Source organism: Panicum virgatum, chromosome 1N (genome assembly GCF_016808335.1).
Source record: "Panicum virgatum strain AP13 chromosome 1N, P.virgatum_v5, whole genome shotgun sequence".
Lineage (NCBI taxonomy): Eukaryota > Viridiplantae > Streptophyta > Magnoliopsida > Poales > Poaceae > Panicum > Panicum virgatum.
Genome location: NC_053145.1, coordinates 19,057,202 through 19,083,675, shown reverse-complemented (window position 1 = coordinate 19,083,675; position 26,474 = coordinate 19,057,202).

Here is a 26,474-nt window from a genome sequence, read left to right as displayed (position 1 = left end):
CCTGGCTTCAAACAATCACCAAAACTTGTGGAACTTGTTAATGTTAGTAAAAATCATAGTAATATGATTCCAAAAGCATGAAATCCAAAGGAATGTTGGCGGAAAAGATCATCGAAATTGACCGCCAACACACCCCCACACCTAGACTTTGCTCGTCCCGAGCAAAAGGAGTCGATATAGATTCTTGAGGATCAAGCAAAGTTTGAGGGTTCACGAACGTAGGTATGCATAAGAATTATTTCAGAGCTTTCCTTTCATACCTCGAATTCCAGGTGGCTAACACCTTCATGTTCACCTATTGATCTCCAGAATAAATCGATGAAGATAATGACTAGCTCTTGTTTTGCAGTACTTGGAAGATTTTTTTGTTTTTAAATAAATCCAAGGCATACTCTTTTTCTCAAGTCACTCATTCACTCAATTTTGTTCACACTTCACTAATCCTCCCAAAATTTTCTTTGAAAATGAGTATGTGGAGTTAGGTGAAGGATGTTGCATATCCTTAACATTTATATTGCAAGATCAAAACTAGTGTCTCTTAGCAATCTAGATACTCATCTTATGGGTCAAGTGCAAGTGAGAAATGAGGATATAATCCCATGGTGGTGTGCAGAACTATACACCTCCCCCTTCTTCTTCTTCTTCTTTTTTTTTAATCAAGGTATGAATGTTATTCATCCTTTTCTTTCTTTTCAAGGGGGTGTAGCACTGTTTTGCAACCACATTTCATGGATTCCGGTTGATGGACGTGTACGTAAATGATCCCAAGAAGATGAGTCAATCTATATTCCTTTTAGAGGCACTAAACTTTAGCAAACTCACAATGCATATGATAGCTATGTGTCTGGATTTCATAAGTATTGCTCTGGAATGGGTACTGGTAAAGTTGAGCATATGAGTTTTTCCTGGTTTTGTATTTTCAAAATGAAAACTTCCAATACCTTGAGTCAAGAGCTAACATAACTCCATGTCATTATATCATAGAAAGCAATAAGCAAGCAATCAAGTGATCCTAAACATGAGTTCCGAAGGCATTTCGGTACTTGCATAATAAATCTTAGCATACCATGGTTGTGAAAAAGATTTCAACTATTTCTAGTCATTTCATTCAAATATTTTATTTGATTTTAGTTGGCATGAATTTGAATGAAATTGCACGAAACTAGGAAGGAATAGGGAGTAGAAGTGGCAAACCATGAGCACGCGAAGGGGGGCCGGAGAATGGCCAACAGGTGGGGCCGGCCTACCTAGGAGAGGCCGGCCGGCATGGGCCTGTGGCCATCCTCGGTGGCCCTTTTGCACAGGTTCAGGCTCAGTCTGTTCTGCTCTAGTGAGGGTGTTTTAGTGATTTTCCAAAAATCTCAGGCCGGCCAGCCTGGTTTATGCCGGCCAGCCTGGTTTATGCCGCCCGGTTTGCTTTTTCTCTGAAATCCGTCCGAATTTTTCTGGCATCTTGTGTTCACCTTCCTCATTTGATTTTGCTGCGCAATAGTGAAACGTGAGAGCAGGGGGTGTGGTTGGCCCACACATGTGCACCAACCACATAAACACTAAGAGGGAAGAACTTGAGTCTTTATTTTATTCAAATGGAAATGGGGGTGCTGCTGATTACAAAATAAATAAATGAAGGAAATAAAGGAAATAAAAGCACCCAAACTAAAACTAATCTAAACCTACACCTACTTGGGATCCGGGGATCTATAGAGATCCTCGTTCCCGGTCGCCTTCGCAAGGCGTTTGATCTTGGAACAGACTGCTTTGCGAAGGGTACCACCCTATCCCCCAACTCCATCCTATCTATTTCCGTCTCGGCTACGCGCTCGTCCATGCTGTTGTGGCATAGTCGGAGAGCAGCAAGCTACTCACGGAGTGAAGTGACATTGTTGGGCTCCTCTTCCTCCTCCTCATCGTCGTCGTCAGAGTCGGTGTAGGCGTGGACCACAATCGGTCCACAGATCGGTGGCGGCCGGATGTGGCGACGCACCGAACTCGGCGGAAGATCCATGCCGGTACGATCCAACGGAGGGGTGAGTACCTTCCCCCTGCCGACCTTTGCCCCGGTCATGCGATGGCGTGGAGGGCTAGGGCTAGCGGGAGTGTACTCCGGAGAGAACGTGGATAGGTCATGCTGCACCATCTGTAGCGGGAGTGTACTCCGGAGAGTACGTGGATACGTGGCCCTCCCGATGATGTCCCCGCGCGCTTTGTCACGACCTTCCTAGGGGAAAGAACCCCTGTGGTAGGTCATGTCGGACTGCGTGTGTGGGAGCGCACGAGGGCCCTCGACACCGGGCCCTAGACCGAGCTCTCCCCCGAACCAGGAGACTGGCGGCCTCGAGGTGAGGACGGCCGGCCCCCCATAGGCCGGCCAGCCTAGGGCTGGCACCCCTGGCCAGCCGGCGGCGATGGTGAGAAAGCGGCGATCTCCACCGGCTCCAGAATCCTGACACTGCTCAACGAAGCCCTGGTTTTGTTGGATTTGGAGGTTGCCTTGGGAGTGGGTGTGTCCATGGCTTTAGATTTGGGAGTTTTAGGAGAGGTTTGCGAGGCCATGGTGGTGATCTCGGAGAAAGGAATGAAGTTCGGGATGAGATCTAGTGAATGGCTGTGAACTGAGGAAGAGAGAGAAGCCTTTTGGTTTAAATCATCTCATCGAGCACTGAACAGCCACGATCAGGAAGTTTGAACCACGGGGGACGTTGCACGAAAAGATGAGGCTGAATGGCCACGGAGCCTGGCCGGCCGGCCTAGGGTAGGCCGGTCGGCCCCACCTTGTCAGGTGTGGGCCTCGGGCTTCTAGAGGCTCCTCTGGATCCTTTCCTTTCTTGGGTATTTCGGTGGTTTAGTCCAGAAATGGAAATAAAGAACTAGAAAAAAAATCTATCCTAAGATAGGGCACGTTTTAGGTACGGCGATGACCGTAGATGGTTATTCTATCTCGGTAAGCTCGTAGACATCTACTTCTTTGAGCTCGGGAATTTTGGGCTCGAGGAATATTTTCAATCTCTGGCCATTGGCCTTGAAAACATTCCCGTCATCGTCCTAGAGGGTTATGGCGCCATGGTCAGCAGCATTTAACACTAAGAAGGGGCCTTCCCACTTGCTTCTAAGTTTACAATGACCAAACAGGCGAACGCGGGAGTTAAAGAGGAGTACCTTATCCCTCGCTTTGAACTGTTTGATTTTGATATGCTCATCATGCCATTTTTTGTTCGCTCTTTGTAGAGTTTAGAGCTGTGGTAGGCCTTCTCCCTCCATTCATCTAATTCAGCCAACTGGATTTGTCTCTTGATTCCGGCTGATTGGAGATCCATGTTCCACCTCTTAATAGCCCAATGGGACTTATAGTCAAGTTCAACTGGCAAATGGCAAGTCTTGCCATAGACTAGTTGATACGATGTCATACCAATCGGCATTTTGTATGCCGTTCTATAAGCCCATAGTGCCTCGGGTAGTTTGCTTTTCCAGCCCTTCCCCATGGCATTGACCGTGTTCTGTAAGATGTTCTTGATTTGCTTATTAGACGTCTTTGCCTGACCACTTGTTTGGGGATGATATGGTGTTGCAACCCGGTGGTCTACTCCTAGCTCGCTGAGGAAGGTTCTGTCGATGAAGTGTGAGCCTCCATCACCGATCACGACTCTTGGGACTCCAAAGCGAGGAAATATGATTTCCTGGAACATTTTCTTGGAGCTCCTTGAGTCGGCCGCAATGCAAGGAAGTGCTTCAACCCATTTGGACATGTAGTCCACTGCCACCAAGATGTATTCGCATTGCTCTGATATTGGAAAAGGACCCATGAAGTCGACTCCCCGGACATCGAAGATATCCACCTAAAGATTGCTCTTTAGGGGCATTGCATCTCGGGAATTGATATTCCCGTCTTTTTGGCATTTTGGGCAATGCCGCACGAATTCCTTTGCGTCTCCATACATGTTTGGCCAAAAGAATCCACTTTGCCAAACTTTTGCATGGGTCCGGAAGGCTCCGTAATGTCCTCCATAGGGTGAGGAGTGACAACGCTCTAGAATCTTGCGGGTCTCACATAACGGGATACAACAGCGGAGTAAACCATCTGTGCAGACCTTGAACAGATATGGGTCATCCCATAAAATGAAATCTGCTGAGGTGAATCAGTTTCTTCTTGTATTCTCCCGGAGGTATGTATCTTGTCACCATAAAGTTCACTAAGTTTGCGTACCATGGACTGGGTGAGGTGACCTTTAGGAGAGTATCATCTCTCAAGTAATAATTGATCGGGAGGTCTGCCACACAATTATCTGCTCCTTTCTTGTCTCTTATTTCCAGATCAAATTCTTGTAGGAGCAGAATCCAACGGATAAGTTGTGGCTTGGCGTCCTTTTTGGTTAGAAGGTACTTTAGTGTGGCATGGTTCGTGTACACAATCACCTTAGCACCGACCAAGTAGGATCTGAACTTGTCCATGGCGAATACAACCGCCAGGAGTTCCTTTTCCATTGTGGCGTAGTTGAGTTGGGGTCCGGTCAATGTCTTACTTGCGTAGGATGTAGCGTAATGTTGCTTATCTCTACATTGACTGAGCACTGCGCCTACGGCGTAATCGCTTGCATCGCACTTGATCTTGAAAGGAAGTTTCCAATCAGGAGGCTGAATGATGGGTGCGGATACGAGTGCCTTCTTGAGGGTATAGAAGGCCACGAGGCATTCCTCGTCAAAGTTGAACGCGGTGTCCTTTGCCAGCAGGTTGGTCAAGGGTCTAGCGATACGGGAGAAGTCATTACTGAATCTCTTGTAGATCCTGTCTTGAGTCGGTTTTGGTGCTCTGGTGGGCCTGTAGATCCTCGTGAACGCGTCTAATTTGTCGAGAAGGTGTTGCCTCGGATCGATGACGTGTCACCTTGCTTTTGGGGCTGCGTTCTCCTCTCATTTGCAGCTGCCCAGTGGGCCCTTTTGGCCTTTGGGCTTGCTTGTGCTTGGCCCAAGAATTTATGCCTTGGATAATATGCTCGTTACCTGCAGTTTTGGCCCAAATTCACCTGCACACATCCTCAAACTAGCATCTGTGGAATTCGTCAAATAATCATCCTATGCTAACATTTATTCCTTCTGACGCTCGACTTTTGCACGATAGTTGACGGTCAAAATGGGTCGTTAGTGACCGTCAACAAGATCCCCCACACTTAGTTCTTTGCTCGTCCTCAAGTAAAGGCAAGAACTAAGGCGGACCCGACTTCATATGATATGACACCTGCATACAAATTATTCTAGGCCTTACCTTTGCCTGTGAATTTTGATGTGTCTACCATAAATGTTTGGGAAGTTGAAGAGTGGAATGGTGTTGTAACACCCTAATTTAAATCTCAGCATTTGTTAATAAATTTAATTGGCTTTATTTATTTTCTTAAGGTTTATTGTGCTTAGTAGGGCATTTAATTCAATTTTTGTTCCTTAATGATTAAAATTTATCATAGGTTTAATTTTTGTGTTGCATTCATGCCGGAGCATCTTTTCTATTGTTGTGTGGTTAGGTTTTGAATTCAAATTAGTTTGAATTCAATTAGTTGTATTTGGTTAGAATTTAGAAAGGAAAAGGAAAAACAAACCCACAACCAAACCCAACCGGACCCAAACTCAACCCAAACCCAGCCCAAACCACCTCAGCAGCCCAACCCACACAAAACCGGCCCAGCTAAACCCTCAGCCCGACCCATGCCTCACCCCGGCCCACTCCCACCTCCTCCCCGGCCCGACCTCAGGCGGCCCAGCCCGTTCTCTCTCCCCCGCTCGGCCTGCTCCCACGCCGCACTCGCTCCGGCCCCACCTGGCGGCGCAAACCAGCCCGCTCCCCGCGTCGCTCAAGCCCACACGCCAGCGAGCCAGCGCCGCCTCCGCGTCGCTCGCCCCGCCACTGACCGCCCGGGCCCGCTCGTCAGTGGCCTCCCCTCCACCTTCCTTCTTCAACCTCGCGACGGCCGCACCCCCGCTGCTCGCTGGACCAGCCGCGCCTGAACCCGCTGCCTGTGGACCATCCCAGCCCTATAGGCCCACCGACCAGCCCGCAACGCGCACGCCTAGACCTTCCAGAAGCTGCGCCCAAGCCGGATTCAGCAGAAACCGGTGCTCGATCCGCTTTCCCCGGGCGGCACCGATCCCGGCCGTGATCCTCGCGAACTCCTGCCGGGCGCACACGCCGCAATCACCGTCCCGCCCTCTTTAAACCCCCTCCGCGCACCCACCTATCCCCTCAGCAGCCCCAACGCCGAGGCCCAGATACCCCGCCACAGCTCCGCCACGCCGAGACCCCCTGCGCCACCGAGGTTCCACTGTTCCGCCGCCTCTCCGCCTCCGCAAGCCGCAGGAGGAGCTCCGCCCGGTGGCCAGGAATGCCCCAGAACCCACAGTAACCGACCTCGACCCCTGCATCTACTCCTCCGCGAGCTCCGCCCCACCTCCACCGCCGGTCACCGCCGTCGACGCCCCGCACGGCCACACAGCTCGAATTCGAGCCTTGGTGAGCACCGCTGGAACCTCCTCGACCTTTTACTCTAGTTGTTTTCGGCTGTGGTGCACCCCAATTGCCCCGACACCGCACGCCGGCAAGAGCTCCCACACAGAGCCGCCATCACCGTTGCGCTCGGCGTCCGGAGCCTTCCCGTGCCGCACTTAGGTCGCCAGTGCATCACGAATGCCACGACGGTTCTCCCTGACCCAAATCCTGGTTGTTTTGACCTCCGGATGGCCGGAAACGGTAAAGTCCGGCGAGCTCCGCGCGGCGCCGCCGCGGAGCAGAGAGCTCCGGTAGGTTCCGCCGCCGCCGTCGCCCGCTTTTATCCTGAGCCGTCTGATCAAGAATGAACGCGCAGGATTAGATTGAATCCCCATCAAATCCTAGCCCTCCGATCCAGATCCAAGCGCCCAGATTCAAAGATACCCCTTCGGCCTGGAAAACTTTATAAAGAGCCCCTGGGTTTTACTGAATTTAACCCGCAGTCCACCTCCATTGAAAACTAATTGCAGTTTGGCCCTGTTTTATTCACGGACCCCCCTGAGTTTTACCAGATTTGAACCCGCCGTCCACCCTTGGCGTTTTTGCACGCTAGACCCTGGAACTAATGTTTAATTACGTCTAGGCCCTCGGTTTTAGCAGAAAACCCCCCTGGAACTTCAGTTTTCTTACAAATAAGCCCCTGAATCTTGTTTTAGGCCTAGTTTATGCGTTTTAGCTCCGATTTTAGCGTTCTTTATGTCCACGCGATCGTTGTAACGCGTAGAATAGTTTTAGCTTAGTTTTTCTTGCTGTTTTTTATGTATTGATGTATTGTTTCTTAGTTTTTGTTAGTGTTTGCTTGTATGCTTATTTCGTGCAATGTTTTGGCCATGTGTTCGTGAGTAGACGTTGATCCATCTGAGGAGCCCTAGTACCAGTACCCGGAGCAGCCGTCTTCCGAGCACTTTGAGCAGCAGCAGGAACAGTACGAGGAAGGCAAGTATAACATGAACAACCTATCACTTTTAATTACAATTTCATACTGCATTTTAATACTGTATGCCTATAAGGATTTCCTAGCCAGTTTATATCCTTTAAATATACCTTTGGGTTGCATTTTGGTTAGTTGTGCTAGGTTGCTGCGCTATAACACACTTTGGTCCTTTTTAATTAAATTGATTAATGGTTTACTTGAACTTAATTCTGAGAGTGGCACTCTGTGTGGCTTGAGTGGCTCACGTCTCGTTAAAAGATGGTTTTTGTAGAAACATGGTTTAGGGGGCCAGCACGGTGCTTACTGCCTGGTTGGCCACTCTCCATAAGGACCGGTTCATAGAGCGACAACCTGGGACAACAGCGCTACCACAAGGCTAGAATGGGATAGACTTGGCTTATTAATTAGGTCTTTTTGGTTTGGAGTAACTTACCTGCGGGGCAAGAGTAGTAAGCTTCAATGGTCCCTGCTCCTCCGGCTTGGTCTGTGCTTGGATTGCGCTCCTGTGCTTGTACCCCCGGAGGTGGGCCCCATCGTCGCTGACCTATCTCTCGCGGTTACGCCTTACCAACGAGATTCTTTGTAACGGCCTCGTAGTGAGTCGCTAGTCATCTCACCTAAGGAAGTGTGATGAACCTCTAGTGTAGCTCACGACTTGTGGGTAAAGATGTGCAACCTCTGCAGAGTGTAAAACTAGTATACTAGCCGTGCTCACGGTTATGAGCGGCCCAGATCCTCCTTTTGATTAGTGGGGTTGTCTCCTTCCGACGAGGGAGGTGCCTCTCGGGGTTACCTTGGTGGCTTGGTTTTGGTATGTTCCTCAGTAGTATCATGATTAAATTTGATTAATTACTATGTAACTGGGTTAATGGTAATTCATCAACTCGTAGTAAATAGATTTAATAAAATTTTGCCAAGACTTAAAAGCTAATGCAGTCAGTCAGCCAACCTTAGAGCCTCATAGTTTGTGTTGTACTTGTTGAGTACAAGTTGTGTACTCACACTTGCCTCTTCTCTACTTTTTCCTCTTGGATACGCTACTGCTGCTCAGTTCCTGCCGACACGAGGGAGTTCGTCCAGCGCTACCAGGACTACGAGGACTTCTAGGTGTTCATCTCCCAGTCGACGTCCCTGTGGAGTTTTTACCGTATTTGTACTTCGCTTCCGCTGTATCAGACATTTTGTCATTAATGTAATAAATAACATTCGTATTCGCTTTATTATATCTTATTCGTGATATGTGCTGTGATATACTGTTCATTCTGTTGTATATACGTGTGACTTGATCCTGGCACGTATATGATTGCTCGGTTTATGTTCTTTTATAAACCGGGTGTTACAGAGTGGTATCAGAGCCGTATCGACTGTAGGACGAAAGCCTAGATAGAACTGGTCGAGTTTTAAGTCTTTTTCTCTCCAATCCTTGTCTGCTGAAATTATTTTACTATTATACCCCTTGAATTCTATGACTCTTACTCGTCTTGCCTTGATTTCTATCTCTATAGAATAGTTTTCGTGGATCTTGGCCTAAATCAGTCATCTGACCACCATGAGTATTAGCTAGGTGACCCTTTTATAATAATACGATAGCACGCTCTGCGATGCGTTGTGTTAGTCGAGTCGGATGTTAAACTCGGCTAAGTTGTGAAAATTGTCTGCTTGTTATTATGCTACATGTTTGATTTGGATTTTTGAATGATTGCATAGCTTAGTAGTTTAAATTTGTTTAATGAAAATCAATATTAAGTTAAAGTTAATTAAATAATAAAATGACTAGATCGTTGGGGGTAAAACTGTCCACTCTATCCTGTCTACTTTATCATGTCCGAGTCTTTTCCGCAAAGAGTTATCGTATCCATCCGAATTTATTCCTGCAATATCCATACTCGTGAAATCTTTTGTCCAAAATCAGATGGTGAACACCAGGCGTTGTTCTGACCAGCAGGGGCAGAACAACCAGGGGCAGAACACTCAGGGGACCGGGATCCCGATGCCTCCGCCTTTGACTCCGGAGTAGTACTTCCAGCTCCAGATGCAGATGATCGCTACCCTGAACAACACTGTTCAGGCTCTTCAGCAGGCTCACACTCAGCCTCCTCCTCCTCCACCGCCGCAGCCCCACGACAGGCGTGCTGAGTTCCTGAGGGGTCACCCGCCGACGTTTTCTCACACGTTCGACCCTCTTCAGGCTGACGACTGGCTCTGTGCAGTGGAGCGCCAGTTGGACATCGCCCAGTGCGATGATCGTGAGCGTGTCTTGTACGCAGCTGCGAGGGGCAGCTTTGGATTGGTGGGAGTCCCACCCAGTTCAGGACCACGAGGCTCTCACTTGGCTCCAGTTTCGGGAGCGGTTCCGCAGCCACAACGTCCCCGCGGGCGTTATGAAGATGAAGCAGAAGGAGTTCCTTGCACTGAAGCAGGTAATCTTAAATATAATCATTCGGCGGTTTCTTTTGAGTTAATGCCCCTTGTTCTATCCTCATGAATCTTGAGTTAATCTTTCGACATCTATCTATCTTTGTCACTTCAGGGGACTATGTCGGTCACGGAGTATCGTGATCGCTTTCTGCAGCTTGCTCGCTACGCCCCTGCCGATGTTGCGGATGACCGCAAGAAGCAGGAGCATTTCATGGAGGGCCTTGAGGACTACCTCCAGAACGCGCTGCTCAACCTCCGCTTCGACGACTTCAACCATCTGGTTGACAGCGCGCTCAACACGGAGCGCAAGTACCTGGAGATGGAGGACAAGAAGAGGAAGATTGTCCCCGTTGCTTCCGGCAGCAACACTCGTCCTCGCCTCCAGCCGCCTCAGCAGTACCGGCCTCCCCAGCAGTACCAGCAGAGGCCGCAGCAGTACCCGCCTCGACAACAGCAGCAGGCAGGGCAGGGCCAGAGGTTACCGGCACCTCCGGCTCGTGCTGCTCCACCAGCACCGCAGGCTCCACGTCCGGCAGCTCCTACCGGACAGCAGGCTCCAGCACCTCCTCGAGTGTGCTATCACTGCGGCCAGCCGGGGCACTACGCCAACACTTGCCCCCGGAAGTCACAGGCGGGACAGCAGGGTCGCCCAGCTCAGCCCAGGGCGCCAGCACAGGGCAGAGTGAACCACGTGACGGCCGAGTCAGCGGCCGAGGCTCCTAACATGGTTATTGGTACGTTCATGGTCAACTCCCATCCAGGTACAGTGCTTTTCGATACTGGTGCTACTCGTTCATTCATCACCAAGTCATATGTTGAGGAGCATAGTTTCTTTACCACTGCATTAAGGAAGTGTCTGCTAGTCTCTTCACCGAGAGGGGAGTTGAGATCCCATATTGTTTGTCACCGAGTCAGTGTAGCCATAAGGGGGGCAACGTTCAGTGCTGATCTGAGGGTGCTAGACACCAAGGGTATCGATGTGACACTGGGAATGGATACTCTTGCCAAGTGGGGAGTCAGAAGTGATTGTGCTCATCGGGCAGTTCACCTGACAGCATCTGATGGCCAAGAGGTGACAGTCAGTGCTTCAGAGCCTTCTGGATTTCTTCATCAGATGGAGGCTAGACCCACGGATGGTATTCGCGTGGTGTCCAAATTCCCGGATGTCTTTCCGGATGATTTGCCAGGTATGCCGCCTGAACGCGCCATTGAGTTTTGTATTGATCTCTTGCCTGGCACAGCTCCTATTGCAAAGCGGCCCTACCGTATGGCACCTATAGAGCATGAGGAAGTCAAGAAAACTATTGATGAGCTGCTAGCCAACGGCTATATCCGTCGCAGCTTCTCTCCTTGGGCTTTTCCATTATTGCTGCTAGATAAGAAGGATGGCTCAAAGAGGATGTGTGTGGATTATCGGGAGCTGAATGCAGTCACTATCAAGAACAAGCATCCACTGCCCCGTATTGAGGATCTCTTTGATTTGCTTCGAGGTGCCCGTATATTCTCGAAGATTGATCTTCGTTCGGGTTATTTTCAGCTGAGGATCCGCCCTGGGGATATTCCGAAGACGACATTCACCTGCAAGTACGGGCTATATGAGTATACAGTCATGTCCTTCGGCTTGACTAATGCCCCGGCTTTCTTCATGCATCTGATGAACATGGTCTTCATGGATTATCTGGATGTCTTTGTGGTGATTTTCATTGATGATATTCTGATCTTCTCCAAGATAGAGGAAGAGCATGAGGAGCATCTGAGACTCGTATTGCAGAGGCTGAGAGAGCATCAGCTGTATGCCAAGTTCAGCAAGTGCGAGTTCTGGATTGACGAGGTTCCATTCCTCGGTCATGTTATCTCTCAGGGAGGTATTGCAGTTGATCCGAGCAAGGTAAAGGATGTGCTCGAGTGGGAGACACCACAGACAGTAAAAGAAGTCAGGTCTTTCTTGGGCTTAGCTGGATATTATCGGAGGTTCATTGAGAATTTCTCCAAGATCACGAAGCCTTTGACTTCTTTGCTGGACAAAAATGTGGCATTCATATGGACAGATGATCGTCATATGGCCTTCGATGAGCTGAAGAAAAGGTTGACTACGGCGCCAGTCCTGACTCTGCCAGACCTAGACGAAGAGGTTCATGGTGTATTATGATGCTTCGAAGGATGGTCTAGGGTGTGTTCTGATGCAGGAGGGCAGAGTGATTGCTTATGCTTCACGGCAGCTACACCGGCATGAGCTGAACTATCCTACTCATGATCTTGAGTTAGCCGCAGTTGTGCATGCTCTGAAGATTTGGAGGCATTACTTGTATGGACAGCGGTGTGATATCTACACTGATCACAAGAGCCTCAAGTACATTTTCACACAGAATGAGCTGAACATGCGGCAGAGAAGATGGCTAGAGTTGGTCAAGGACTATGACCTGGAGATTCACTATCATCCGGGCAAGGCCAATGTTGTAGATGATGCTTTGAGCAGGAGAAGCTATGTCAACATGGCCGTGGCTTTCCAGATGCCTCCAGAGTTATGCGAGGAGTTCGAGCAGTTGAGTCTGGGCTTCTTGCATCATACCTCCAGTGCAGCATTTGAGGCAGTACCGACTCTAGTGTCAGAGATCAGGCAGCATCAAAAGGAAGATGAGAAGCTGCAGGAGATCCCTGAGTTGCTCAAGAAGGGCAAGGCTCCCCATTTCAGAGAGGATGATCAGGGTACCTTGTGGTACAAGAACCGGATCTGTGTGCCAGATGTGAATGATCTCCGGAAGTTGATTCTGAGTGAGGCCCATGATACAGCATACTCTATTCATCCGGGCAGCACGAAGATGTATTATGATCTGAAGGAACGTTTCTGGTGGTATGGGATGAAGCGTTCAGTGGCAGAGTACGTGGCTATTTGTGACACCTGTCAGCGTGTCAAGGCTAAGCATCAGAGGCCAGCAGGTCTGTTACAGCCTTTGAAGATTCCAGAGTGGAAATGGGAGGAAATCACTATGGACTTCATTGTTGGATTGCCTCGTACTCAGAAAGGGTACAACTCTATATGGGTAGTAGTGGATCGATTGACGAAGGCTGCTCACTTCATTCCAGTGAACACTACTTACTCTGGTGCTAGACTTGCAGAGTTGTACATCTCTCGGATTGTCTGCTTACATGGTGTGCCCAAGAAGATCATATCTGATAGAGGGTCTTAGTTCACTTCTCGGTTCTGGGAGCAGCTCCATGATTCGTTGGATACTAAGCTGCGTTTTAGTACAGCTTATCACCCTCAGATAGATGGGCAGACAGAGAGAACCAACCAAGTTTTGGAGGATATGCTGAGAGCTTGTGCCATTCAGTAGGGTACTAGTTGGGTGCCTGTCCAACCCAAAGCCCAGTCCAACCCAAGAAACAGCTTGGCCCAACCCGTTTCCTTTTTTCCCCGTGGCCCATCTCTTTCCTTTTCCGCGGCCCAGTCTGGCCCGGCCCCCTCTCCCCTCTCCCTTTCCCTGTACCGGCCCCCTCTCCCCTCTCCCTTTCCCTGTACCGGCCCCCTCTCCCCTCTCCCTTTCCCTGTACCGACCCAGCCTCTCCCTCTGCTCGGCCCACTTCCCCGCGGCCCGACCCACACCTCCGTGTGCGGCCCAGCACGCGCTCGCGCAGCAGCCCGCTCCCCGCACCGCGTCGCGCTCTCGCTAACCGCCTGGGCCCGCACGTCAGCGCACCGGCGCATCGCCCGCGTCGCCCGCTCAACCTGCTCGCAGTGCGCCCCGCCGCTGACCCGTGGGCCAGCTTCTTCTCCCTCCTCCCGCACCTTCCGCGCGTGCGTAACGCCCCGCCGCGATCTCCGGCCGAGATCCACGGCGAGCCCCCGCGCCAGACCCGCACGCCAAGGCAGCCCGCCGCCCTACAAAAGGAGCCCGAGCCTCTCTTCCTCCTCCCATCCCGCAGCCGCAACCCTAGCCACCGCCTCCCCTTGCTCCGCAGCGCAGAGCACCCGCACCGCCATGCGCCGGCCACGCCACCGCACCCCAGGCCCTGCTGACCGCCGCAGAAGCTCCGCCTCGGCCCTGGGAGACTTCCTAAGCCGGCCACGCTCCGATTCTTGGACTGCATCTCCGGAATCGCGCCGAGCTCCCCAGCCCCGGTAAACTCCGATCTCTGGCCAAATGCTCATCCCCGGCGATCCCCGGACCTCCCTGACCCTTGTGCATCTCCGCAGTACCACCCCGAGTCAAGCTGTGGGATCCAAACGGCCGGAGTACCCCTGCAGCGACCCGTACCGCGAACTCCGTCCGTGCACCTCCACCTGAGCTCGCCGCTGACGATCCTGCGCCGCTTCCCCGTCCAGTTCCGAGCTCGGTGAGCACCAGTAACGCCTCTCCGTCACTTTGCGCTACAACCTAGGACCTGTGGCGCCCTTTAGGTGTCCTAACGCCCGCTCGCCGGCGAGTTCGCCGCCGCAGTGCCGCCTCCACCTCCGCGCTCTCCGTTCCGCCCTCTGCAGCCCCATGCTAGTAGTCCCAGTGGCTTACACGTGCCACGAGCATGCTCCAGAGCCTAGCCGCAGTCCAAACCGGCCACGGGAATGCCGAATTGGGCATCTCCAACGAGCCCGCCGCCGCGGAGCTCTGCTCCGGCGGTGTTCCGCCGCCGCCCCTCTCGCCCTTTGCTCCTGGGCCGTCCGATCCTAGATCTACGGCCCGGAGTCAAACCAGCAGATACCGGTCAGCGCCTAGCTCTTTTGCTAAAGACCCCCCTAGTTTTCTTAGATTTAACCCGCGGTCCATCGGTATAGAAAACTAATTACAGTTAGGCCCCGGTTTTTACCCAAACCCCCCTGACCTTCCTAGTATTAGTACCCACCATCCAGAGCTGTCAGTTTTGCACGTTAGCCCTTAGATTTAATGGTTAATTATGTTTAGGCCCTCGGTTTTTGCAGAAAACCCCCTGGAACCTTAGTTTTCTCGCAGATAAGCCCCTAGAACTTGTTTTTAGTCTAGAATATGCGTTTTAGCTCCGTTTTAGGTGATCTTTATGTCCACGCGATCGTTGTAACGCGTAGAATAGTTTTAGACTAGTTTAGTGTGCTGTTTTTATGTATTGATATACTGTTTCTTAGTTTTTATTAGTGTTTGCTTGTATGCTTATTATTGTGCATTGTTTTGGCCATGTGTTCGTGAGTAGACGTTGATCCATCTGAGGAGCCCCAGTACCAGTACCCGGAGCAGCCGTCTTCCGAGCACTTTGAGCAGCAGCAGGAGTAGTACGAGGAAGGCAAGTGTAACATGAACAACTTATCACTTTTAAATACAATTTCATACTGCATTTTAATACTGTATGCCTATAAGGACTTCCCTAGCCACTTTATATCCTTTATATGTATCCTTGGGTTGCATTTTGGTTAGTTGTGTTAGGTGCCGCGCTATAACACATAATGGTCCTTTTTAATTAATTTGATTAATGGTATATGCAACTTAATTCTGAGAGTGGCACTCTGTGTGGCTTGAGTGGCTCACTTCTCGTTAAAAATTGGTTTTGTTAGAAACATGGTTTAGGGGGGCCAGCACGGTGCTTACTGCCTGGTTGGCCACTCTCCATAAGGACTGGTTCATAGAGCGACAACCTGGGACAACAGTGCTACCACAAGACTAGAATGGGACGGTCTTGGCTTACTAATTAGCCCATTTTGGTTCGGGAGTAACTTACCGACGGGGCAAGAGGGGAGTCGAGCCACAATGGTGCCCAGGCTACGAGGCTTGGTGTGCGCACCCCTCGAGGTGGGTACCATCATTGCATTGCCTAAATCCTTAGCAGTTACACCTTACCAACGTGTCCTTTGTAACGGCCTCGTAGTGAGTTTGCTAGTCATCTCACCTAAGGAAGTGTGATGAACAACTGGCGTAGCTCACAACTTGTGGGTAAAGATGTGCAACCTCTGCAGAGTGTAAAACTGGTATACTAGCCGTGCTCACGGTCATGAGCGGCCCAGATCCTCCTTTTGATTAGTGGGGTTAGCTCCTTCCGATGAGGAGGTGCCTCTCGGGGTTTTGGTATGGTTGTGGTTTGGATCTCAGTAGCAACATGATTAATTTTGATTAATTACTATGTAACTGGGTTAATGGTAATTCATCAACTTGTAGTAATTAGCTTTAATAAAATTTTGCCAAGACTTAAAAGCTAATGCAGTCAGTCAGCCAACCTAGAGCCTCATAGTTTGTGTTATACTTGTTGAGTACAAGTTGTGTACTCACCCTTGCCTCTTCTCTACTTTTTCCTCTTGGATACGCTACTGCTGCTCAGTTCCTGCTGACGTGAGGGAGTTCGCTCAGCGCTACCAGGACTACGAGGACTTCTAGGTGTTCATCTCCCAGTCGACGTCCCTGTGGCGCCCTGCTCAGCTTCGGAGAGTTTTTATCGTATTTTGTACTTCGCTTCCGCTGTATCAGACATTTTTGTCATTAATATAATAAATAACATTCGTACTCGCTTTATTATATCTTTTTACGTGATAGGTGCTGTGATATACTGTTCATTCTGTTGTATATACGTGTGACTTGATCCTGGCACGTATATGATTGCTCGGTTTATGTCCTTTTATAAACCGGGTGTTACAATTGCTTGTCCATCATTCTTCTTGATCTTTCCCTAGAAAGGTTAGCGACCAAAAATACCCGAAGGAAAACTATATCCTAGAACATGCTCTTGCTTTTTATTGAAAGGAAACTAAATAAATAGATAAATAAATGATAGTCTGGGCTATCTCCCGGTAGTGCTTTGTTTCTGGTCATAAGCTCGACCATGATAACCCTTGCAGCCATCATTGGTGATGGGTCATTGTTTCACCACCAATTGTTGAAGCTAGCTACAAGGTTAGTGCCACGGCGCACCCATGAAATCTGTAATGTTTACGGTAAACATATACATCTACCAACCAACCTTCTGAAGATTTTGCAGAAGAGGACCTTGAGTTGGTTGTAGTCCTCGTGTGTGCACGGTGTACTAAACATGCCTATGTGTGGTATGTCAAAAGTGAAACTCCCATGCTCATTTGTGGAATCCTTTTCTTCGGACTACGGAGTCGGCGCCTCACAAAATTCCATGGCCCATTGATTCTCCATCTCAAGAGGTTCATCGTGAAAGATCATAGTTGTATCTCGATCAAGGTCGAGAACAATAGTTTCTAGGCCATTGGGAAGAGGCTCAAACTCGGTCAAGGATGATGATGATCGTTCATCTTCATGAGAGTGAAGGCTATCTTCCGAGTCATATTCTTCAGAGGATTCTAGAAATCCAAAGAGAACAGGCTCAGATGATATGAACGGAGATGTATGCATCATCTCCTCGAGCGGGTTTCGCTCGGGAAGTGGCTTGGCCAGAAGATTTTCTAGATGAGGAGTAGCAGTGGCCGAACCGGTTTCCCTAAGCTTTTCATCTAGGCTCCCATGAGATGCCAGAAGTTTTTCTAGCGGGAGGCCTAGGAGAAGATCAAAATCGAGGATATCGTAGATATAAAAATCTAAATGCACCTCAATTTTTGTCTATTGTGATAGGCACAACCCTTGCAATCCCCCAACATTCAAAGTACAGTCCGGATGGACTTTTAAAGTACTTGTCGGTTGGGGTTAGAGGCTTGTTACCCACGAGAGTGTCCAAAAGGCACTCGGGTAAGATGCAAACCTCAGCAGCAGGGTCATGAAGAGCTTCTACGATTTTTCCCTTCATACAACAAGTGATGGTTGTAGAGGTTGAGCTAATCCGAATCGCTTCGGAAGCACGCTTTGCCTCCTTTGACCAATCAATTGCGGGTGTATGGCAGGAAATAATATCGAGGGTCTCATAAAGACACATCGATTTCATAGGTTCCTCGTGCCTAAGATTTGAGGTGTTTCTGATGTTTCCTGAAGGATCACCCTTGAATCGGGAATAGAACTCCGAAGGTTGAATTTCTTCTTCCTTCGGTGTTCGTGATTCGGGAGAGGGCTCAACAAACGAATATTGAGATGTGGAAGATGAAGGCTCAGACTCAGGTGTTGAGAGACTCTCATGGCTCGACGCGGATTCCTCCCGGCGCGGTTCACTATGGTCGATAGAGAAGAAATAGTCTTCTAAGAAACTATCTAGGATGTCTCTTCCTTCTTCCGGAGTTGCGTGCATGAACCATCCTCCGCTGGCGTCGTCAAGCTCTAGGGCAGTTTTCATGTCTAAACCCGAGTAGAAAACTTCCAATGATACTTCATCAGGTATAGACATGCCTGGGATAGATGCCAAAAGGTGTAAGAATCTAGCCCATGCTGCACCTATGGACTCCTCTAATTGCTCAAAATCGAGGATGCCGCACGGTAGGGAGTCTATGCGTCCGGTGAGAGAGAACGAGTAACAAAAGTCATCTCGGAGCTCCTCCCAATCACCGCTCATATTTCCTATCATGCGGGTGTACCATTGCTCCGCCCTCTCTATAAGAGAGAAGGGGAACAATTTCCACCGCAAGGCTTCTTGTGTCATGCCTAGGATTTCTAGACCCGAACACAGTTCCTCGAATTCTAGGAAATGCTCATATGGATCTTCATGAATTTCTCCCGAGAAGGGCCGCTTCCGAACCAAGGCTATAAAGCCTGGGTCGAGTTCATAACTAGATGAGGAAGATGGTGATGGATCAGAGAACTCGCCCCTTGGGGTAGAGAGCTGTGGAAAGAATAGCTGCTCCATGGGTAGCAGGGGTAAAGGTAGAAGGAAAGAAAACGAAAAATATACGAGGACGACTGAGTCCGAAGATAATGTAGCTGCTGTTCCCTAGCAATGGCGCCAAAAAGCCTGTTGGTACTTTGTAACGTCACGAATAAATCCGCAAGCGCACGGACACCGCTGTAGCTTTCACCCAAGAGTATTCCAGGGTATCGTATCCACTAGGGAAAGTGAATATACTATCTACGGGTTCAGACAGTCCAAGGACACACACTGGTGTAGGAGGATAGGAAAGAGAGGACTTTCTAAGATATAGAATCTATGTTTAGAAGAAGAGATCACGTCGCCGTTATACTTCGAGCTAAAGGTATCGACCGGCTTAAACAAGCCGATAGCTCCAATAATAGTGCTCTATCCAATATCCGAACGTGGAGGATTACTAAAAGGCTCGAACAGCGCTATCACCACCTGCCAGCTACCTCTACAAACCGTGGGACTATCGGACAACTGAATGGTATAGTCCAGCCTAGACACCACGTCTACGCCTTTCCCTACTAACTATAGAGGCGATCAGGGTTATCCTTTTCTATCCGGGCCCCACTCTAGAGTTAAATTCTACTCGCTAGTATACACATCATCTAATATAAGGTAGATATGATAATTTGCGATCTAAACTCTAATTCTAAATAAGCAAAAAAAAGTCTCGAACACTTACAACCGAATAAGCATCCGTCGAGGTACAAGCGGAGAAGAGCGCCGACAAGACCGGCACATCCCCCAACTATCTCCCTCACTCTCGTAGAGGTACAATTTGCAAAAGAGCGTCATTGCCGACGCCCCTCCTGAGTACCTCTACTCCTAACTCCCTAAGACAACTCTACACCTCAAGTGAGGACTCAAGAGAAGAGTGGAATGTGTTGTGTTGTGTTCATTTGGACCCCCTCCCTTGTATTTATAGGAGGGAACCACCAGCCATTTGCCAGAGAATCGAGCCAAACCGCCATTGGGGATCAACCACACCTCACCATGTGTCATCTGAGAGGCGGTGGGGCCCGTGGGCCGCTACCACTTGGTCGGGCGACCATAGTGGTCGGCCGGCCTTGGGCTGGCCCAGTTTGCCCCGGTCTTTGGTCAGAAGACTGCTAGGTGGGCCCCCATATCATGTATATGGGTAAGGGCCTATCTTGAGTCGGTTTTGGTGCTCTGGTGGGCCTGTAGATCCTCGTGAACGCTTATTCGTCGAGAAGGTGTTGCCTCGGATCGATGACGTGTCACCTTGCTTTTGGGGCAACGTTCTCCTCTCATTTGCAACTGCCAAGTGGGCCCTTTTGGCCTTTGGGCTTGCTTGTGCTTGGCCCAAGAATTTATGCCTTGGATAATATGCTCGTTACCTGCAGTTTTGGCCCAAATTCACCTGCACACATCCTCAAACCAGCATCTGTGGAATTCGTCAAATAATCATCCTATGCTAACATTTATTCCTTCTGACGCTCGACTTTTGCATGATAGTTGACGGTCAAAATGGGTCGTTAGTGACCGTCAACAGTTGCTCGGTCTCCTTTTGGGTTGACAAGGGGCTCTATTGGCTGACCAATCAAGACAAACTCTTCACCATCCAGGATATCGAAGATGTGGAAGTCCAGGAAAACCTTGTTACGTCCCATCTTCAGGGACATAGCATGGAGAATCCCCTTACTTTCCACGATCTTGCCGTCGATCCACTTTAGGTGCTTACGCGAGAAGGTCAGGGGCTCAGATGAAATGTGATCTGCCAAGGTTTTGGACATCACGTTCACGCCGACCTTCGAGTCGTAAAAAGTTTCTTGTGGTCCAGCGTCCCCAATAGTGCAGAGGAGCACTCTAGCATTGCAGTAGATCTGAATGATGCTACTGCTGGCCTCGGCTTCCTCTGTCCCTTCCTTACTTATAATCGCATAAACACCCTCTATCTGCGATGATACTTCGGGTATGAACGCCTCAGATCTTGAGCAAATACACTTATGTTCCTTCGGCATGCTTGAAGCATTGCCGAGTTCCAAGTACTCTTCCTCTGTGAAGAGATCGGGTACGAACATAGGCATGTCTTCAATGAGGGTGTTGACGTTCACTAACGCCCCCGATTTGTATACCGCAAGCGCACGGTTCGTGGTAGCTTTTCCCTTAGAGTATTCCCCCAAGGTTTATCAATCCGTGGATCGACAATGAACTTACTAGGGTTTTCCATCTAATCTAACGGATCTATCCTAACATGAAGCATTAATTGCATATAAAAGGTGAACCTTTGATAAATATGAGTGATGTACGAAGGTTGATCTCATCCATGAACATCGGTAAGGATAAAGCATGACTGAAGGCATGACTAAACCTATCACACGCATTCTAGTTGTAGTTCTAGCTAAACGAGTAAGCTCAACATGCATCTCATCCAAAGCCTCTTTAAATCAAAATCTCCAATCCGATCCCTCGATACCCAACCTACTCTGTGGAGACGGCCTGTCACGACGCCCCCCTTTTCAACGGGATACCCTGAAGCAAGTCGAACCCCATTTGGGTAGATCCGGTATGAACTCCTAGCCACCATAGCTACAAGAACACCCCATGCAATCTATCTCGAGAATAGATCTAGGAATAAGCGCACCCAAAGCAAGAACGAAATCAAAAGAGGAGAGACATGATCGCTAAATAGATCGGATGACATGAAGACATTACTCACATAATAGATTCGTTTGGATCGCCACTACCACGTATACACCATTGACGACTCCAACTAGCTCATGAACTCCAGCATGACACAACCACGCAGGGAGGCCATGGCGGCTAGGGATGGCCTAAGCCATCTCCTAAACAACTTCGAAGACTTGCGGCGGCCGTCGTCTCCCTCCGGTCTTGGCCCTAGGTTTTCGTTGAGTTCTGGTTGGATGGATGCCTCGAGTTGAATAAGGTGCGAGCTATTTATAAGCCGAGGAAGCCACCGGTCGAAGGGGAAGGCAAACCGCCTCAGAAAACGGCTGGGCCGGCCGGCCCCATGGGCCTAGGCCGGCCGGCCTACCCCTTTTCGGGCTCGCCTCGGTCTCATCTTTGGCATGTAGACTCCTCGCATCTTCTAGAGTTTCTGTCCTTCACGATTGCACCCCTTTGGACGTTGTTATCTTGGAGACATCTTCGAGGAAAGGATAGGATAGGGAATCCTTCCTTAAATCTTCATTTGCTCTGCTTAATCCCGAAGTATCTTGATCTCATCTTCGTGGGCTCGGTCCTTTGGGCTCTCTTGGAGGATGAATGTGCTTCGAATCAACATGGGCTTTGGTCCTACCTTTGGGCTTTGGCCTTCGTCTTTCTCCGTGTTAGCGCTCGATCATGGGCCTCGTCATTTCATGCTCCAAAATAGACCAAAAACCTGCAAAAACGAAGTTCCTCCAAAATATATGTGCAAGTGTGAAAATGACCAATAATTAGGCCGGGGTTAGGACGGTTAGTGATTTTGATATTGAATTCATGCCATTATCAAGGATAAACAAGGGATAAAACGGATACTTAAGGAGCGCCAATAGAGGGGCTCATGATCTGGGGACTTTGATGGTTCAGTTACTTCCTCTATGTATGGTGGAGGTGGAGAGGATGTGACAGAGAGGATTTGGAGTTGTTGTGTCTCGCTGGGCTGCTCTATCGGCTCTAGTGGATCGTCATAAATACTGGTGTAGTCGGTGCTGTTCAGAACCTTCTCTAGGATAGTTCTGACTTCGGCTACTATCCTGTACATAACGGATCCCTCGGAAGCCACATTCATAAAATGTGCACTTTCCGGTTTGAGGCCATAGAAGAAGTGTTGCATAAGTATTTTGTCCGGCATCTGATGTGGTGGCCCGGAGTCTACTAAATGCATGAATCTAGCCCAGGCTACTCCAAGTGATTCATCGCCTTGCTCGAATGAGATCAGTTGTTTCCGATGGGCAATCACTTTAGAGATAGGATAGAAGAACAAGCAAAATTCATCCTTCAGCTGTATCAAATCTCCTCCAACTCTCCTTGCCGTCCGGTTGTACCAAAACATGGCTTTCCCAGTCAGAGAGAACGGGAATAGCTTCCACCGTAAGGTGTTTTGGGACATACCGGGTATAATCAAAAGAGAGCAATTCTCTTCGAAGATTTGCAAGTAAGCATAAGGACACTCGTCCTTCTTTCCAGAGAAGGATTGTGCACGAACCATGGCTACAAGACTGGGACGGATCTCGTACCCATCAGATAGAATAGGGTGGCAAGATGGTGGCGGTTCCAAATACCCGCGAGATGGAACTGCCGGATAACTAGGAGAAAACTTCATGTGGATGGGTGGAAAGTCGTACGGCTGATTAGCTCTAAGCCTAGTGTTGCTACTGTTCCCCGGCAACGGCGCCAGAAAGTTTCTTGGCACTCCTTAGCCTAACGAATTACTCCGTAAGCGCACAGAGACTGATTGTAGCTGTCACCAGGGAGTATACCTAGGATATCAAATCCAAGAAACGGTAAAGCTTCGACCAAACTTAGAGATCATCAGCCGGTTACAACCAGCGAGAAGAAGATACGGGAAGAGGGCCTAACTCCAGATAACCTACTACTCTGACTAATTAACGAGCTAACTACTGACTCAATCTTCTTCGGCGGCTGGAAGAGGAAGGACTTCAGAAAGAGGTGAGAGGGGAGTCCAACGGCAACCTACACTACTGCTATGAAAACACCCGAACGTGGTGGACTACAAAGGACGGATAGGGCTGTCACCACCTACCGACTACCACAACGGTTTCGTGGGGTGGAACACAACCTAAGGTAACTACCAAGCCTGGGCACCATGCCCACAGCTCTCGAGCTACTTGCTCCTACCGTGTACTTAGACAGAAAACAACCTCAAATAAGCTGAACTTGCTACTTATGCAGACTCAGGATCCCGCAGATCAAAGTAAGTACTTAACAAGTAACTAAGACAGAAAGTAAAGCTAGCGAGAAACTGAAGTTGAGACAAGGAACTTACTCAAGTATATTCCTCCGAGGCGGATACAAAAATGGAGTAAGACCGAGAGAACTCGAGTCCGCTCCTTTCAGCTCGGCTTTCACCAGAGCACTCACCTCACTCTCTTACTACTCAACACAAGTGTACAAGAGACTCTCTTCTCTATGGAATGGTGTGTGTTACAAGAGGGGTATGGTGCTCTATTTATACTACTCTGAAGTCGGTATTGGACTGAGCATCGGTTGCACGCAGGTAAGTTTGTTGAGCTTGTCTTCCACGCCAAGGGAGAGCAGCAGCGGCTGCCAAGTGGGGCCGGCGGCCTCCCCTAGGCCGGCCGGCCTGGGGATGTGGCCGTGTGGCCACCGCCTTTGCAGAGACGCTCTGGATCTTCTCCTGAGGTCGGTAGTAGTTGCGTGGCTTCAACGGTGACGATTAGGGGCCGGCCGGCCTCTCCTAGGCCGGTCGGCCTGGCTCTGGCTCGGCTTATGCTCCTGTTGCACCGACTTGTTGTTCTCTAGGCCCAATTTGCATCACAAGTTGAGTTGGGCTCTGGTTCTTTGGTTTGTCACAGGATTTGACCTCAACTCAACTTGGTTCAAGCCTTTCGACCTTATCTTGTGAATTTCGCTAAACCCACCTTGTTGTGACTTGATCTTGGGCTCAAGTAACTCTCCACAAAGTCTCATGGCAAAGTGTGGCAGGGCTAGGCTGGCCAGCCTGGGAATCACCCCAATTTGGCTCAATTTTGCACATGTTGATCCTGGCTTCAAACAATCACCAAAACTTGTGGAACTTGTTAATGTTAGTAAAAATCATAGTAATATGGTTCCAAAAGCATGAAATCCGAAGGAATGTTGGCGGTAAAGATCATCGAAATCGACCGCCAACACACATTCTTATCACAAGCTAGCGTTCAAGTTTTTCGGACCCTATCGCGTGCTGTCTAGAATTGGTTCTGTAGCATACAAAACTGAGTTACCTACTTCTTCAATTCATCCAATTGTCCATGTTTCTCAGCTCAAGTAGGTCATCAGTCAAGATTAGTTGGTTTCTCAGGAGCTACCAGGTGATGCTGCTCAATTGCTTTTCCTGAAAAGGTTCTTCAGAAGTGGATTATCACAAAGGGTGTTCGTCATGGCACTCTGGTGCTTGTTAAATGGTCTTCTTTATCTGCTGATCTCGCTACTTGGGAGGATTTGGAAGCTATGAAGCAACAGTTTCCCAGAGCTGCCACTTGGGGTCAAGTGTCATTTCAAGGAGAGGGGAATGTGAGCCCTGAAGAGGAGGAACCAAAGGAAGATGGACCACATACTGATAAATGGACAAGGAATCCCAACTCGAAGGTCCATGGGCCGGAGTGGCTCAACACATTTGCACACGCGAACTCATTGTCTTTGGCCGTGTACTAGATATAGCTACCATGTAAGAGGAGAGGGACATGACTTGTATGAGAAGATGAACTCGATCCAAACCTAATCATTCATCTGCTCTTTGATCCTTCCAGTTATCTTCTCGATCCCCCAATTCTACTCTATATATTACCAGCCACTAACATATTTGTATCAGAGACGTGAATCCTGGATACATTTCAAATCGATCACGACCACTTCATTCGATCCCGCAAGAAATTGGGGAAGATGGATCCCAACAATTCGGCAATGAAAGATGATTCAATCATCAAGGCCGAAGATCAGGATTGGAGGATTCCTATAATCTCCTATTTAAAAGATCCTGGTCGAGGTGCAGAGAGAAATATTTGGCATATGGCATTCAAATATATTTTGATCAACGATGAACTTTACCGTCGAACCACCGAAGATTTACTTCTCAAAAGTTAAGACTTGGATCAGGCTAGAGTCGCCATGGGCAAGGTTCATAAAGGCATTTGTGGTACTCATCAATCGGCTTTCAAGATGAAGTGGTTTCTTAAAAGAGTTGGTTTTTATTGGCCGACCATGATGTCGGATTGTTTCAAATATTACAAAGGGTGTGAAGAATATCAGCGCTTGGTGATTTACAGCTAGTGCCTGTTGCGTTGATGCATCCTATCATTAAATCATGGCCATTCCGAGATTGGGGGTCGGATTTTATTGGGCAAATTAATCCTCCATCTTCAAAGGGATATCGCTTCACGTTGGTTGCTACGGATTATTTTACTAAATGGACCGAAGTAGTTCCTTTGAAGAACATGACACATCAAGAGGTAATTGAGTTCATAACGGAGCATATTATTCATAGATTCGGTATTGCACAAACATTGATGACGGATCAAGGTTCTTCATTCATATCAAAGGAGGCGCGTGCATTTGCCGAATCTTACAAGATTAAGTTGCTCAATTCATCTCCATATTACGCTCAGGCCAATGAACAGGCCAAGTCAAGTAATAAGATTTTGATCAAATTTATCAAAAAGAAGATAGAAGAAAATCCTAAGAGGTGGCATTAAGTATTATCCGAGTCATTATGGGCTCATCATATATATCAACATCGTGCTACTAAAGTCACTCCTTTTGAGCATGTGTATGGTCAAGAGGCTATTTTACCCGTTAAGGTAAATCTGGAAGCTTATAGATTGGCTAAACAAAATGACCTCTTTGATGTTGATTACAATGATTTGATGATAGACGATATTGATGAGGTGACCGACAAGCGTTTGAAGGCTTTAAAGGAGTTTGATAAAGACAAGTTTCGGGTGGCCAGAGCCTACAACAAGAAGGCAAAAGGTCAATCTTTTCAGGTTGGAGATTGTTGACGACCAAAATTGCCATAGGTTAGACTAGACAGGTCTGACTGGTACCCGTAAGCGGTCTAACCGGTCGGCCCTATTTCGGATCAGGCAAAGTGCCGACCAGTCTGACCGGTCAGACCAATCCACCCAGAATTCGAGTACAACTCAGACTTTTATAGATTTAGATCTGTAAAAGGTTTTCTTGCGGGATAAGTCCACCCCA